The sequence below is a fragment of the Channa argus genome, chromosome 14, assembly GCF_033026475.1.
Source record: "Channa argus isolate prfri chromosome 14, Channa argus male v1.0, whole genome shotgun sequence".
Taxonomy (NCBI): domain Eukaryota; kingdom Metazoa; phylum Chordata; class Actinopteri; order Anabantiformes; family Channidae; genus Channa; species Channa argus.
In genome coordinates this window covers 15069413-15086748 of record NC_090210.1, presented here as the reverse complement: position 1 = coordinate 15086748, position 17336 = coordinate 15069413, and positions in this window count along the sequence as shown.

Sequence of the window (17336 nt, the reverse complement as noted above, 5' to 3'; positions counted from 1 at the left end):
CCTCTCACTCTGTCCTTTTTTGCAGTATTGCTTTATTATAATGGTTCATGTCAGGATTTATTCATGTGGTTGCCGTATCCCAGAGAATATAGTTGTAGATGTCAATGTTGCATCAGATACTTTAGATGAGAATGACATGAAGAACATTAAGGAAGCACCTTCAGCTCCAACTTCACGATCATCAAAATGTCAGTAAGCAACTGAAGCAACAATAGGAGAACTAAAAAAAGCCAAATATTCGGAAGAATAAAATGTGTGCTTATTGAAATTTCTGCTGAAAGTCTGTAATATGTTTTAAGGTAATTGCAATGGTGATCAAGGCAATTGCTGAGTTGTTATTAACATAACAGGGGAAGAACAAGTCGCATCACAAAGTGTTTTGCATGTGTTGTAAATTCCCTTTAAACTGAAGGACATTTTTGATTATTAACCCATTTAACCCATTTAACCCATGTATATTTATATTACATATAAAACTGCCATTCACTTAATTGATGTATGCAACTTAATTCTTTATTAGGTCATCACAATCTAAAAGAAGACAGTGGAATGGGAAAAGTATGTCGTATTGAGACTTCACCAGTAGCACTGAAATAGGAGTATGGAGGCAATGAAAGTGTATATTTAAAAACAAATTAAAAATGTGCAAACTGTAAAATGTTAAGCTTCAGCATTTGTACACTGTCACTGTCCAAGTGAAGAAGTAATATATCTTCTGTATAGCATTATTTTATTCTTTGACAGTTGAATGCTTTTACTTGCATAACAATGGAGTTGGTACATTATTTTGGAATATTTCTGCACATAAATGCATATAGATGTTGCTGTTTTTGCGTTTTATACGGTTAGACTGTACTGGAAATTAATACATTCTTAGAGATGACAAAGCAAAATCAAGGCTTCATTGACCTGTTTCCAGTTGCTCTGTTATGCTGTGGGGTGGGGGTGAATGGCTTCTCCCACCAGTTCAGTCATATTAGGTACAGTTTGTACAGAGCAGAACATAGCTGTTGGAAGCGCAGGTTTTGCAGCTGAAACAGTTAAAAGGGGGCCCTGGTGGCTCAGTGGTAGAGCAATGGGATACAGAAGGCTCTCGGCTCGAATTCCACCCCACCAGGTGTGGCCCCAATAACCTACTGAGGGCCACCCTGGTGCCGGTCCAAAGCCCGGATAAAATGGGAGGCTTGCGGCAGGAAGGGCATCCGGCATAAAACCACATGCCAAATAAATGCGTGGAACACGTTCCACTGTGGCGACACTGAAGGGACAAGCCAAAAGCCACTGATCTTTGTTTGAAATTTACAGTTGCAGTACTGGGATATTTGATAACCGTATTTGTTTTTATATTTTGGCGTATTTGAAAGTTATCACGTCGCCCTGTTGGAAGCCGTGCACACAAGTGGTGAAATACAGCTCAGGTAAAACATTTGAGAGGGGTGTCCAATTTTATATTTTTTACAAAGAATTAGACCTGGCTATACAAATGGACAAAATACAGAACAAAACTACTAATGTCACAGAGCTACAAATCTGTCGTATAAATAAGAAACAAATGTGTAAAAGTGACACCTGGTCATTACTGGTATGTGAAATTCAATAGGAGTACAAGTATTTCATGTTGCAACATCATATAGTGCTGACTAGAGTTCAGTCTCCCTGCCAAGATCTGCCTTCACTGTTTCAGAGGGCACAAAGCTAAAGCCCAAACCACCAGGCTGATGATCTGTTGTCAAACTTAAAGCTACTGAATTCATGGTAAAAATGTGGCATTAAAAGCAATAACTGAATGTGGTGAAAAACACAATCACTCTGCCATCAAAAAGGTAATCAAACAATACAACACACTCCAATAATATAACTAGAGTTTCAAACCTTTCCTGAACGTGTACGTGTGTCATGCACACTGACAGAAAGAAATCGTTTTTAAAAAGTGAGTTCTTGCTGTTACTGAGCTGGGAACTCTGGCAGAGCTGTTCCTATTGATTTCTAAATTTAATGTGATTGATTAAATAATATGTTTTACTTTTTATTTTTTACATTTGCTAGAGTGCACAGTGATTATGCACGACCATCCAACATGTTTACTTCGATTAAATCAGGTGCAAATAAACATTGCAAAAGATAACCACATTCCTTTAAGCTCACATTTTCACATTTGTTGAAAGATTTTGTGGTTCATTAATTCTGTAAGTCCTGTTCTTATTTTCAGCTTTCTTGACATTTTATCTTGGTTCTGCGTATAATTCCTGAAATTACACAGCAAATACTTCTGTAGGCCTTTACTGCCACTATATGATGTTACAATATGACTAGTGTGAAAATAAAACTGAAATAGCATCAGATCCTATAGCTAAATGTCAGACGTCTCACACATCTTCCATTTACTACTCAAACCTTCCACCCACAGGGGCTGACATGTCTCCATTACCAGGATTAGGTTAATATTACAATAAAGCTCTGCAATTAACTGGATCCAAGTTTTAGCTGTTGGGTTAGGGTTAGGTTAACATAGGTTAACAACACTTTCGGACTCCCGATCGTGAGTTTAAACCTGACAAGTTTAAACTTGGAGTCTGGACTCCGAAGACGGGAGGATTATTTACAACTGGGGCAGCAACAGCATAGCTCAGCACTGATGATTCACATAGTTACTTGTTTGAGTCCAAGGTCATTTGTAATATAAACAAAATTGTAACTTTCCTTCAGACAAACTGTGAGTAACATATTTCGACTCTAAGACTGTGTTGTCTTTAAAAGTGAAGAGCAACAATACTGTATGAAAATACTACAGACAACAGAGCTCTAGCAGTAAAACTACCACACAGTTTACTGAGATAAGTTGGGTCATCTGGTCAGATCCTCTCAAAAGCCGGGCTGCAGGCTGCTGAGATGATCACTGTCTCATCTGGCACAATGGTTCTTAAAAAGTCTAACTCAGAACATGGATCCTGGCAACATTAGTTTTATTCACGTGGAAAAAGTTTTTTCCCCACTTCAGACTTCAATTCAGACTGGAAAAACATAAGGAACTTTAAAATATTAAATATAAAAAAATTTAACCTTTTCTTAAGTCCTCTTCATTTCCTTTCGTCTAACAGCCAAGCAGCTATGGCTATATATATGAAAAGGCAATTTTCTCAAGATCCTTTTACATTTTGCTTTACATTTGGATGGAAGCCCAGCTGTGACCATGACTTAAAAGAACACACACACACACACACACACACACATCGCCATTACAGTGTGAAAATGTGTTTTGGGTCACAGTTATGTCCCAAAAGGAAATTATTATGCAGCCACTGTAGAAGAATATCTACTTCATCATACGAATGTGGGACACAGAACTGAAAAATGCAATTGAAACCTGATAAACAAGATTCCTTATTTTGTGTATGTTCTTTCATTATACTAGTGATGCTGTCTGCTGGTAGTGCAGAAGTACAAGAAGAAAAAAGTCCGTCGGGTGTGTTGTTGTTGTTATACAACACAAGAGGGAACTGTGACCTTGAATCAATAAATTACATCAGAGCAGAGAGGAAATAACCAATTCTGAAAGGTAACATAAAACAAAACCATTAACTGCTATGCATTCCATTTGAGTTCTCCATTAAAGTAATCGATTATTTAATTTAACGCCATGGAAGGATGCTCCATCTGACAGGTTATTGCGGCCACAACAAATGAACTTAATCCTCATCTAATGTTTTTCATTTGCTCCGTATTTTGATTAACAACTAGCACTTCCTTCTCTCTGACCTTATTTTTCCTCCAGGGCCTCGTTTATGAGAACCCTCGCTCAGTGATGAAGAGTAGCAGCACGCAGACTCAGCAAAAATACTGGTTTGTCCTTGTTTTTATTAGAGGACAAGTCTTGTACAACAGGACTGCTAAGTGTACAACATAACAGTGTCAAAAAACACGGTGACATTATGAGACAACAGTCCCCTGGGCTATCACTCATTCACAGAAACAGAATCCATAGACTGAAAGAATCTTGTACTTGCTTTGGTTTCTTTTTTACCCTGTGTTGTCTATGTGGTCAGCTGCTTTGTCTTTGTGGTACTTTTGTATCTACTCATACTTTTTGTCTCACTCTGTTGTTGTTTTGTGTCTTTTGCTCAGTTTGCATCTCTTTGAGACTGCAGAGCATGAAATGCAAATACATACAGTCAGGGTTGGTGTATATAGGTGGACCCAAATAAATAGACAGGCAGCGCACAAGGGTAAGTGGTGTTTATTGAGGCCGAAAAACATAGGAGGAAATTAGGAAGCTAAACAGGATCAAGGCCAGGTGAGTAAGGAAACTAAACATGAACAGGGCAATGTGAACCAGGGGAACTAAATCACATCACAAAAGCAAACAAATACAGTCACCTGACAGCAAAGAAATGTCATTTGTACAAAGAAAATAACAATGGCTGGACAGACAAAACTAAAGAACTTGTATGTGTGTGCACAGTGGTGGACTAACCACAGTGGTTAGTGCCTCACAGCTAGAAGGTTTGCAAGTTCTCCTCATGGTGGAGGCACTGTATACGGCTCACCGTCACTGAACATTTTGTTTGCGTTTGTGCTGCTTTTGACAACTGTCATTCAAAATATCAATTGTCTACTGGTGTACGATCACCATACGGTCCTGGATCTCCGATTTCCAGCCAGGAGTTTAGTGGAGCATGATGATCAGGCCCCCCCTTCCTGTTGTAGATACCTGCTTACCTTTGCCGCGCCTCGGTGCTACCTCCACAGAGGAAATGCTGGGTGTAAACGCAGCCTTTTTTTTTTTTTTAAGCCTTGTTGACTCTTAAGCACGTTTCAAAACCCACGCAAGAGCATGAATAAACGCTTGATTTCTCATGGTTGTCTGTTTGTGATGCAGTGTTTTCTGATCATATGACTGTATTATTTGACCTGTAAGACCTTTGAGCCTTGTGCCCCTGCATGGTGCATCCGTATTATTATCCCTTCCACTGCTGCTCACTTCTCGGCTTTTTTCATCAAAACACAGTCACTCCTCAGCCTATGTGTTCTGAAACAGATGAGCCCAGCTTCTGGTTTCATTCCACCTTCCAACATGATTTTTGGGACCTCGGCATAGATCGTGCTAACCAAATCTTTACCATAATTATTAACAATGACGAAAAAATCTGAAGGCCATCCTTAACTTTGAAAGATCATAATTCAGATCATAATAAAGACCATAATTACCATAATTCATGTCTCACTGACTTTAACCATTGAATTGTTTTGCTTAAAAATTTGATGAGTTAGGTGGCATCACACCTTGCATATGAAACCTTGCACAGGTTGGAGCATTTAGAAATCGATGCTGAACTCAACACTCAGCACATCTCCATATTTGGGTAACTGTGTTGAAGAGCCACAGATAGTGGAGCTGTGTCTATGGCTTTAGATCACAGGTGGATGCAGCTGCAGAAGCAACACTGGCACAGATGAAGCACATGCATGGTTTGGAATGATGGGGAGACCGTGACAAGGCCGGCCGGTGCTGTAGGCAACATAGGCCATAGACCGCACCAAACCATAACTGCGTAGGTATTGTCAAATTTTTGTCTTGACACATTTTGGTTTTCAGACCAGGATCCATAGGCTGTGTGTTTGTCCAATACACAGTGTGGGAGAGAGAGAGACAGTGCACAATTCATCTTTATTAATAGTTTGTGTAAATGTTCTGTAACTACAATTGACCTATAGCCAGGATTCATTTAGTATCATTAAAGCTCTTGCTATAACATTCAGCAGAAAGGATGAAAGGATTGTTTCCTCTGGAGAGTCCACGATTATTTCTGGCATTTCAAGTTGATTATTACAGCAAGGTTTCAGTTTTGCTAGATAAACACAACCACGTTTGCAGTTTTGACATTACTAAGCTCATTAATCCATTCACCAAAGTGCACCTGGGGCAAGATTAACATTCGTGTCTGCATGTTCAGAGTGGTCGCACAGTCAGTGTCTCTTTTTTACCAAGCTACTATAAACACATCTATATGCTTGTTCTAGATATATATATTTTTTAATTAAAATAAAGGAATCAAAATCTATATATTAAATATGTCTTATATAGATTTAAAAATTAAATTGAAATGGCCAGTAATGTCAAAGGCCACCTTCACGAATGCAAACAGACAAGACAGAGGTCGAAGTAAAGAAAACTACTTTAATATTAACTTCCAGTATGAAGAACATCAATGACTCCAGAATAGTATAATAATAAAAGAACAAAAAGACACAAAGGCTTTAATCTAACAAGAGCCAAGTAAAGCAAAACTTCAGAAAAATGCATCATGGCTAAAAGTGATGCTTGGCCTAAATCTAACAAGATCTAAGGAACAAACTGAATGAAATCACATGGAGACTATTGGTAAAAGAAAGAAACCAAAAAAGAGAGAGTGGGAGAAGGGAAGGGCTGAGTGTGTGCCTGCTGCAGACAAGGAGAGCAGGAGAGGAGTGGCCAGGTGAGTGTGTGTAAGTGTGAACAGGAGCAGTAGGAGGGGAAAGCAAATGCCAGAGTGCACAAAATGAGTCCAAGACCTGGGTCATGACAGCGTAATAGTGGACTGTGATGGTATTTTTATGAAATTGTGTTTAATCCAACCTTCAGCCCTCGCAAAAAAAAGTTGTGATTCTGTAGCTGCAATCAAAGCATGGACTCAGGAACACCTCCGAAAACCATTGTCAGTGGACTCAGTTGTGACAGTGTCACTGTTAAAGCTCTACCCTACAAAGAAACAACTATATTTAAAAAGGTTCAGACACAAAACCACCTTCTCTGAACCTGAAATCATTTAAAATGCACTGAATCGCAATGGAAAACTGAACTGTGACCCGATGTGAAAAGTTTGGGGGAAATCATGGAATCATTTGTCCATTGTTATTACATATATTAAACAAATTTAAAGTCTTACTGCAGTGGCTTTTGTGATTTACTACCTCATCTTTGATTTTATTTTCTATGTGACTAGATTGAAAATGTTACCTCAAACTAAGAATTCTTTTCAATCGAAACAACTGGAAGTGAAAAGTTATTTTCCCGCCCACAATTGTGTGTGTTTGGGGTTTTTTCTTTCATACATTCTTCAGTGCAGTCACTGGAGCTTTGTGAGAGGAATCCCTGCAAGCAGCCTGGAAGTAACATGAAAGGCAAAATCCAGGGCAAAGGAGGGCACAGACAGCATTGCCCGCTGCTGCACATGGCTTTGACTGCAAGGTAATAACTGAGGATGGTGACTGTTGACTATTTTTAGTAACAGAGCAAAGTTCAGACAGATTTTAATAAAGTATAAATGTGGGGGGGGGGTAAAATTGGCCTTTGAGCAGCACAGGGGGGGCACATAACTTGGTTTATACCAAACACACATGAGGGCTAAGAGTGCAGAGATGTGAAGACAACAACTTTATTACTGGTCATCCATATCATAGATGCCTTCAGAAAGAGACATTCTGTCTTCATCTCAGAATTTTCAGTTTATAACATCAAGACTGAAGGTAAAATAATTTAGAGGGATCAAGGAGGCAGTGGGATGTAGCCAGGAAACAGGTAAAGCCTGTGACACACTGTTGGCCTATTGCTTTTGCATTTGTCCCACACTGTTGGCGCTATTTTAATTGCCGTCTGTGAGTTTTTAGTCAATCCAGCATGTTGAATTGACGATGGAGCCTGTCAGTGAGCTGATGCCATTTTTAACTTGTTATCAGACATATTGTAAATTAGCAGTAGCTAGAAACCATGTGTTGTGAGCGACAGTGGTGAGAAAATGGTAATGTAGTGTGGCTTTCTTTAAAGGTTCCATGAGTTCCCTTTTTGATGGACAAATACAAACTACCAGCACCTGCTGCTATGGAGAATATTTTCCTCGAACAGATGAAGTACGTATGTTTTAGTTGTCAGTTGTCTGTAGGCGTTGTGGTGCGTTCAAGTGCGCCTTTTTAGACCAATTAATGCAAAGTGAAACAATACAACAGTTATCCTTTGTCGCCATTAGTTCTTTATTTTCGGCATCTCTCTGGCATAGCACAGACTTGACTCTACAGCCAATGTACAGTCGATGGGATTTGGTCATAATGACTTGTTGGACCTAGTTGGCCCTGGTGAGTATGAGTCTGGCCTTAGTTTTTGCTGACAGTCAGCAGAGACAAGTGTTAAATGTGTAAAGATTCTAGTCTTTAGTTGTCAGACCCAGTCTCTGTCAGTCATTCTCACATGATTTTTTCATATTTACGACCAGTATCAGCGATCGATGATATTACAACTGAGGCAGACCTACAGCAACTACAGTTTTATCTGGACGTAGCATAGTTTTATAAAGTTATTTTACCTTCATTTCCCTTTGTAGGCTCTATAGTATGTGTTATCCTCCCCTGTTGTCCTTTTCTTCGTCTTTTGTTCATTTATACACAAATTGTTGAGTCAAAAATCAAAGTGTGCTATATAGTATATAGATAGATAGATATAGATTTATTTCCACAGTATATGCGTGAACTGTCCACTGTTTGCTAGTCTTCAGGTGTGTCCCCAGCTTAAGAGAGGAAGCTATTCAACGATAGATAGTCAAAGATAGTCATTGGTAACATGTACAGTAGAACCACTTTTGTCTTCGGATGTGGTCACACTTACGATATTTCAAAGCACCTAAAACCTTTAATGTTACCACCCGGTGAACAGTGATACAATTAGTTACCTTATAATTGATACAATCCAAATTTATATATACCCCTCGAACTTTTCCACAATTTGTCACATTACAACCACAAATGTAAATGTATTTTATTGGGATTTGATGTAATGGAGCAACACAAAATGGTACATAATTCTGACATAGTAGGAACATTATAAACGGCTTAATATTTTTTTTACAAATAAATGGCGTGCAATGCCATTTATTAAGTGTGGCGTGCATTTGTATTCAGCCCCCGTGAGTCTCTATATATTTGAAAGGGATTGCTTATAGTGATGTACCACAGATAATTACTGTGTCAGTATCATCAACTCTACTAACTGTTTTTCATCAAACTCCTTTGCTGTTATGGCCTAGCACTCTGCTGTTTTTAATCTCGTCTTGCTATGCTCATCAGTGTGGATTCAAGCAGCAGCTGACAATGAAAAGCTTCTGATGAACTCACTGTAACTATATGAAATGAGGAACTGAGGGGACATTGTACCTTGTTAGGAGTCATATAAGGACAAGGAGGAATAAAGGACCATGGACAGTTGAGAATGTGCTGTGGCCATGGTTGACGAGGCCTGCTTCCCAGAGAATAGTCACTCAGCACTGAAATCATTACCAGTGAAAAGCAAATAAGACGTGATTTTGTTCCAAGTGTTTGTTTTGTGTTTGCAGGCATTGAATAGGTTTTCCTCCAGTCCTCTGTCCCCTAAGATCTGTGACAGCCTGTTGTCTGGCAAGGACTGCTGCTCCCTGATCCACTGGCTAAACATGTTCACACATCCAATGTGCTGTGTTCACAGCTACTCTAGTGTAGCCACATAGAAAATTGGCTCTGATCAGCCAGGCCTGAAAAGGTTCAGAAGTTGAGATGCGGCCAAAAAAACACAGGTCTCCTTGAGGCAGTCTGTCACCCTCCAAGCCAAGCTTTTATTGATTTGTGGTATTATCTTTCATGCTCCACTCGACATTTGTGGGGCATGGTCAACTGTAAAACACATGAACGAAAACTGACAGATACACATTCGGACACACACAATTCCAGCAACACTTAAAGAGACCATGCACCCATGTCCTCTCCTTTCATGCTTCCACTCTAGATAAGAATTTTGCCCACACACACACATGCAGCTTCATGCCAGTCAGTGCCTAATGCAAAGTCTTGACATTCTTATTGGCATAACAGAGCACATATGTCAATGCACAAACAAATACTTTAAGAAATCACACACTAAGCAAAGACAGTAACGCGTGCACACTCTGAATATGCGCAGCAATCCACCCACTCACACTTTTCAGAAACTGTTGTGCCAACCTTGTGTGGGCTGTGCAGCCTAAAGCTGTTTCTGCATCCTCGGGCTCCTCAGTCCAATCTGCCAAGGTGCCAAATGTGAAACAAACATTTTTCTTTTTTTTTATTTAGCAAGACCCATAGTCCTCTTGGATGAATCAAAGATCTATACAATGTCAAAAATGTATATAATGTAGCATCATAGTAAACCCTATATTTTGTTTTAACCCTGGTGGCAGTGGTTAGAGAGTGATGGAAGTTAACTGTCTCTTGGGCTACGTTCACACTACTGGCACTTGTTTACATGCTGTGCAATGACTGAATAGTTATTTTCCGTTACAAGTCATTAATTTTTTCTGTCCTAGTAACATGCATCAAATAATTTGTTAAAAACATGTAGTGAATAATCAGAGGTTGAAATTTAAACCAAGACTGTGGTGATCAGCTTTCCTGTTTTTTTTTTTTTTTTTTCAGTGTATTCATGTCGACTACTAAACTAATTGCTTTGGTTTCTGCTGATATCAAGCGAATCCTAATCTGCTCTTGCTTAGATGTTACTTGAACACGCCACCAACACTACACTCAGTGGCCAACTAGCACCACTATTGTTCACTTTCACTAGCCATAAACAGTTTATAGCTACTTGTAATTAAAGAATGGCAAATGGCACTACAGGCACTATCAGCACATGGTTTTATCTTTTGCACTGATCTGCTAAGCTGAAAGCCCATCAGGGTGGTCTCTCTCACCAATAGGACTGCTGTCAATTCAACATGTTAATCAGCTGAAAAACAACAAACAGGGGCAGTGGGATGTAAAACAAACTGTAATCTGAAACAGTTTTACCATACCGTTATAGCCCAAGTAAAACCAGAGTTGAGAATGTGCTATTACAATATGAAAAAAATAACTGTCACACAGATCAAGCTTTGCTAAAACAAATGACACTTATTATTGGCATGGTAACAGTTTTAAGGTGAACACAAATGTATTCAACAAAGACCAGAGATGGCCAGTGATATTGTCCGTCAAAAGCATGCAAGCACAGATGATGTCCTAGTAGTGATGATTTTTCACAGATGTAATATGTACAGTCCACAAAGGACACTCACAACCAGCTTGGTTAGAAAAGCTTGATTTAATCACTGAAAATCACTGACTATAGGTTATATATCAACGCTCATAATCATGATCAACAGTTTTCCCACTGGCTACATGAAAAGACTGAGCACATTTTTCACCTTAGCAAACAAAAAGCTTCTGCTGGACGGTAAAAGGTGGCTAATAAATAAAAAATCCATTATTTACGCTGCTCCCATAACTTCTGACACAACAGCTTGATTTAAGAGTAATGGTTTTGTGTGCTTTTCTGCACACTTATGAGCTGTTAATTGTGTGTACAGCATTTTTCAAAAGTCGTAACCATGTGGTTTTGTTACCTTGGCAGCTTCATGACAGAACATACTTGTCAGCTTTATGCAAAATGACATTCAAGGATTTTAACAATGAAAACATTTTCTTTATTTGTAGAGTTCAAATACACCTTCCTACATTTACACGATTAACCAATCAGCTTGCTTGATGTGCAGGTCTGCAAGAGGTATTGTGACCTACAGTTACTACGGAGACCTCTGTGTACCTTCTCTATCTTCTCTGTTTAACACAAAGACAGTGCTGCACCTTTTTTAGATAAAGAACTTTTATTTGTCTGACATTGTCCCTCAGCTTTTTTGATACCATATTTTTTCCCATCCTATAGCCACTGTAAGCCAGAGAGCTTGTATTTTTCCTTCATTAGCTTCTCTCCATTGGCTCCTTATAAATTCCTGAATAGAATTTAAAATCATCTTTCTTTCACACAAAGCCCTTAATGGTCAATTTTTATTGTATCTTAAAGAACTTATAGTACCTTATTATCCCAACAGACCACTTTATTCTCAGAGTGCAGGTCTACTTGTGGTAGAATTTTCAAAATTGGGAGGCAGAACGGTATGCACTTCAAATCAAATCACATTGGACCCTGGGGTACACTGTTTCTCTGTATACATACATGTGCACCAATTAATAGTTTGAAGCTGAGAAGCATTGGAAAACACAATAAAGTACAGAAGAGTACACTGGGTTTATATGGAATGAGATGAGAGAAATGAGAGCTCAACAAAAGGGTTTTTTTTCTGTTGTTAATCAAGGTTGGGTTAAACTTCAGAAAGTATTCATCCATATCCATCCAAGCTTTATCTACCCAACAAGCAAGGTCATCTGTTGTAGTAAGAACAGGACAAAATGACCTTCATGTTGCTAAAGCATAAAATTGGATAGAAATGCTTCATGATGCCATCACATTGTATAGTGATACAAGGTCGCTCATCCAGATCAACCCAGGATCAACTCTAATCTGACTCAGAGGTTTCATCTGTGGTAATGGGCAGCAAAACAGATGGCTTTACTGTGTCTACACTGGATGGACTGAGTACAGTACTGAGTGGGAAGCATTCAGAGCCTGTAACAAAAATCACATAAACCAAACACAAAATGACATCATACTAATATTACATCATATTAGACATTAAGAGTAAGGTTACTTGGAGTATTTAGGGCTTTTACCAGGAGAACTTTCATCCACCTGATCCCTTTACCTTCTAAGTTGAGTGGGAAATAATTCTGCATCACAATTGGCAGTAGAAATAAAAATAGACATATGCTGCCACACTTTTAAGGTGCAGTGGAAAGTAGGAAATATGCTCACTTATAGGTCTTACATTAGTCTGACATTATTATGACAAAGTTTAAAGACATGATTAGGTCTATACACAATCCAAGTTCTGGAATCAGTTTGCATTTTTGCACTTCTGTTTCCTTCTTCCCAGAGTTAAATACACCTTTGACTCCTCGTAAGAACGTACAAGCTTCAGCAGGTGAGATGGAAGAGACTGAACACACATAATAATTGTTAAAATACTATCTGTATTCCTATTTTTGTCAATGCCAAAGCACATCCATGTATCTTGTATATAGAAATATTTTAGAAATATTACAAAAGTGAATTACAGAATAATTTAATACAACATCTCGATAAACAGAAGCCTGTAAAATGACACCATGTTTGAATTACCTACATGTAGAGTAACACTCATGATCTTTCATGATCCAAGTCCATATGTGTGCTTATAAAATACATGTGTCAGGCCTGTGAGAGAGAGGGAAAGTGAAGAAACTGAGATGCAATTGAGATTGTGAAGGCATGCAAGTAGAAACAAGAAGACAAAGACTCAGACCTTGTGCTTGGAGTAGTGTACATGTCTCCCATGCTCGTCTTGGTTAGCATTCTTTATGGGTGACTCATTTATTACATTTCTTCTTATTTCGTGCCAATTTAAAATTCAGTCCATGCCTTCATAAATTTAGAGTCTTCAATAAAAATGTTTTAAAAGGTTTGGGTTAAAGAAGTAGATGTAATCATTGCTGTGATGGATTCATCATTATCGTCTCTTCCGGAACTCTGTTCCTATATCCTATTGGTAGTATCCATCCTCATTTTTTAATAAAATTGCCTTTTGCTCCTTAAGAATGCTAAAAAGAAAATGTCCTACTTTAGTTTAACAGTTCAAAGGTTTGGCCACTACTTCAAACTTTCCCTCTCCAGACTTTCTGGTTTGTAAGTGCAAGATTTTTAAAAATGGGGTCAGGGGAAGATGATGATGAGAGCCACATTCAGTCCAACTTTAGCCCTGTGTGGAGGCAAGGCAAATCTGGCATCACAGCAGGGCTGCCAATGCAAGATTTGGGGGAAAAAACTTTGCAATCCGAAAAAGTTAAACCTGAATCTGTGCAACACAGTGCCATTCAGCAACATGGCCGGTGATTGTTGGCCAGTAAAATGCAGGCAAGCACACATTGCTGGCCTCAGTGAAAAATATTCACAGGCGTGAAAGGACACAAAGGACACACACAAGTTATACTATAAAAGGTCAGGCTCTAATGAGGTAGAACCAGTCAGCTCTTACAAAAAAAAAAAATTTAAAAAACAGCACAGGAACAGGTTCTAGGACAGATTGACTCACAGGGCAACTGTGGCATAGGAAGTAGAGCGGTCGTCCACAAATCCCACAGTTGTTGGTTCGATTCCCATCTCCACATGTCTAAGTCTCCCTGAGAAAGACATTAAACCCCAACTTAGTTGCTCCTGGTGGGTGTTGGCCAGCTACATAGCAGCTCCCTCGTTGGTGTGTGAGTGAGTGTGTGATTGTGAGCGCGAATGGATGAATGAGAAGCTGCGTAAAGTGCTTTGAGTACCGATAGGTAGAAAAGCGCTATATAAGTGCAGACCATTTACCATTTACAATACATGTGCCTGCAGAGCAACATAGCAGATTTATAGTATCAACAATCAGACTAACACATTGTAACACATTGTGAAAATGATCTGCAAGGATATAGGGCAGACTACTCAAACTCTCAAGAGGCAAGATGCGAGCACATCATTTACACATCTGGAAAAAGAACAAACACACGGAGGGAGAGAAAAACAAGGACAAACAAGCACACAAGGGACAGAGAGAGGACGAGAAGAGGCTGCATCTCCTGGCGAACCAGGATCGGGATACAAGCATGTGAAACACGGTACTGACAGCCAGGGGGAATGACTGGCCCCAGGATGGCCGATGGACAGAGAGGCTGAGAGCGAGAGAGAGAGAGAGATGGCTGGTGCATCCCAGTAGTCCTGGTTCCAATAAACAGATGGCACATTACCATGGCCCTTTGGGCACCTGAATGATAGATGGCTTGATGCAAAACTTGCAGGAGGCAAAGTACCTGTGTTTGCAAGGGTTCAAAATAGGACAACCATCTATAGAATAGTCTAATGGAACCGTGAAATGTGGACACACCACCTTAAACATATTGTCATCTACTGAACAGTTCTTCACAGGAAGAGTATGTGGAACAACCCTTTCATTTGTGCCTTTGACCAACAGAAACAGGGTACCTGGGGATTTCATTACCAATGGCATGATCATCCCAGATAACACCAAGTTGTGTCATTTGCAGAAAACTAGGAAATAACTGAGCTTGTCCTCATTCCTCATCCTGGGTTACTCCAGTCAAGGCATGACCGGGGCAAGACGGTCCAGCCAATTCCAGTGCACTGATGGGCAGGTGGCAGCTTTTCAAGACATTCAGCAGTCAACATGTAACAAACATTGCTTACATAGTCCAGATTTTTTCCTGTCTGCCTTGCAAATTAATTCCTCAGATGGACACCAAGATAGCAGGCATCTGTTGACCTTTACCAACCGTAACACGTTTCCCAAACGCAGTTCATTTCTAATTTAAACAAAATGTTGTAACCTTGTTACACCCAAATACATGTTTTTCCGTAATCCCAACAAATTCTTCGTTGTGCCCAAATATAATGAAGTTGTAACTCTATATTAAATATTGTAACCACAAAAAATGTATTATAGCCATATTCTCTGGCTTAATGGATTAACCCATTTAGGACCACTAAAAAAGTTGATCACATCAAATCTGTGTTACATCAGTGAACACGATGGAAATTGATGGCTTGGTAATATTATAACAGATGCAATTTTTACTGAAATTGGGAAATAATACAAATTGTCTTTGTCTAAGCTCTGATATCTGATTCAACATGTTCTACGTGGACTTACTTCACCGGTGTAATAATTATAGTGTATGTAAAAGTTAATATTGAATGAATATGTAATTAAACAAACTGAGTGTGAAGATCCTGTTTTCATCTGAAAGACAATGGTGTGTTTTTCTAATCAGAGGTGACAGCACAAACATTGCACTGGCATACAAAGAGTGAATCAGCCAAGGACCCCATTGAAATCAATCCCTTTGAACTCAGATGTCTGATGTTATTTTGCAAAGGGGAAAAATGATTCAGGAATTTTCAAATCTTTGTTACTCTATTCACTTCCAATCTAATGCAATCAGCAAAGCCAAGCATATCCCTGCTTTCATCCTTTTGATCAGAAGGAAAAAGAATTTACACTTTTTCATTTCGGAGGCAGTGTGAAATGAAAGCGGAATGAAGGGAAGTCTGTAGGAAGGGCAAAAAACAGAGAGAGATGGGAAACAGTGGGGTGTTAGTGAATGGATGAAAAGCACGGAGCAAATTTCATTAAAGTGATCCATCATAAATGTACGCAGCACACACACACACACACACACACACACACACACTACACATGTACACACACACAAACGCTAACTTACATATGTATACAGAATTATACGCATCAAAGAACCACTCTGTAACTGGTAGGAGCGGATAAGTTAGTTGGTTTCCCTGTAGAATAGAACTGAATGTAGTGTTCAGGTTAAACACAAGGTTCACATATTCAAACCAAAGGACACGTAGCTGCCACCATACAGGATGTTACTCTGCACTGTAAATCTGACATTACTGGAAAAAAGCTGATTGGTTCACTTTTACTAACCAGACAAGAAAATCATATTTATTCTAATTTGCTTATGACTTCAAAGATATCACATACATAAATTTTAAATTCTATGTAAGTTAGTTATCTAATACATTTTAAGTAGAATGCTATTTGCTATTTAAAGTTAATTTAATAATATTGGAAAAGCCATTTCCAAACTATGCTGTGCACTCCTTGCCATCAGGAGATGTTCATATCTCGTACTTTCTCAGTTTAAGAGGTCAGACCTTAATTTCATATGGTCCTTCAGTAAATCTGGTCTGGACTGATGACACAGATGCACTTTATAGGGAAAAACAGAGCAGACTCTTTCTGCTGGTGAGACTAAGGTCCTTTGGAGTGCAAGGGGCACTGCTGAAGGTCCTTTTTGACTCTGTGGTGGCTTTAGCCATCTTTTACGGCGTGGTGTGCTGGTGCAGCAGCATCTCTACAGCAGACAGAAAGAGACTGGATAAGTTGATCAGGAAGGCCAGCTCAGTAGGGGAAGCCCCTGGACACAGTACAGGAGGTGGGAGAAAGGAAGATGTTAGCCAAGCCATCATCCTTGCTGGAGAAAGAATCCCACCCCATGTGTGATACAGTGACATCTCTGAGCAGCTCCTTCAGTGACAGGCTGTTACATCCTAAGTGTCTGAATGAGGGATATTGTAGGTCTTTTCTCCCTGCTGCTGTCTGACTTTATAACTAGAGCTGCTCCCAGTGAACCAACACTCACTATAATACACATTCCTACTACTGATTGTAGCACTGTGCAATAACATCAACCCTAGTGCAATTGTTTGTTCGGTGATTGAATACTTATTTATACTCCATTATTGTAAAACTGTACTTATTTGTGTTGTAGATTTATTTGTCTATATTGACTCTTTGTTTTCATTCTGTACAGAAATATTG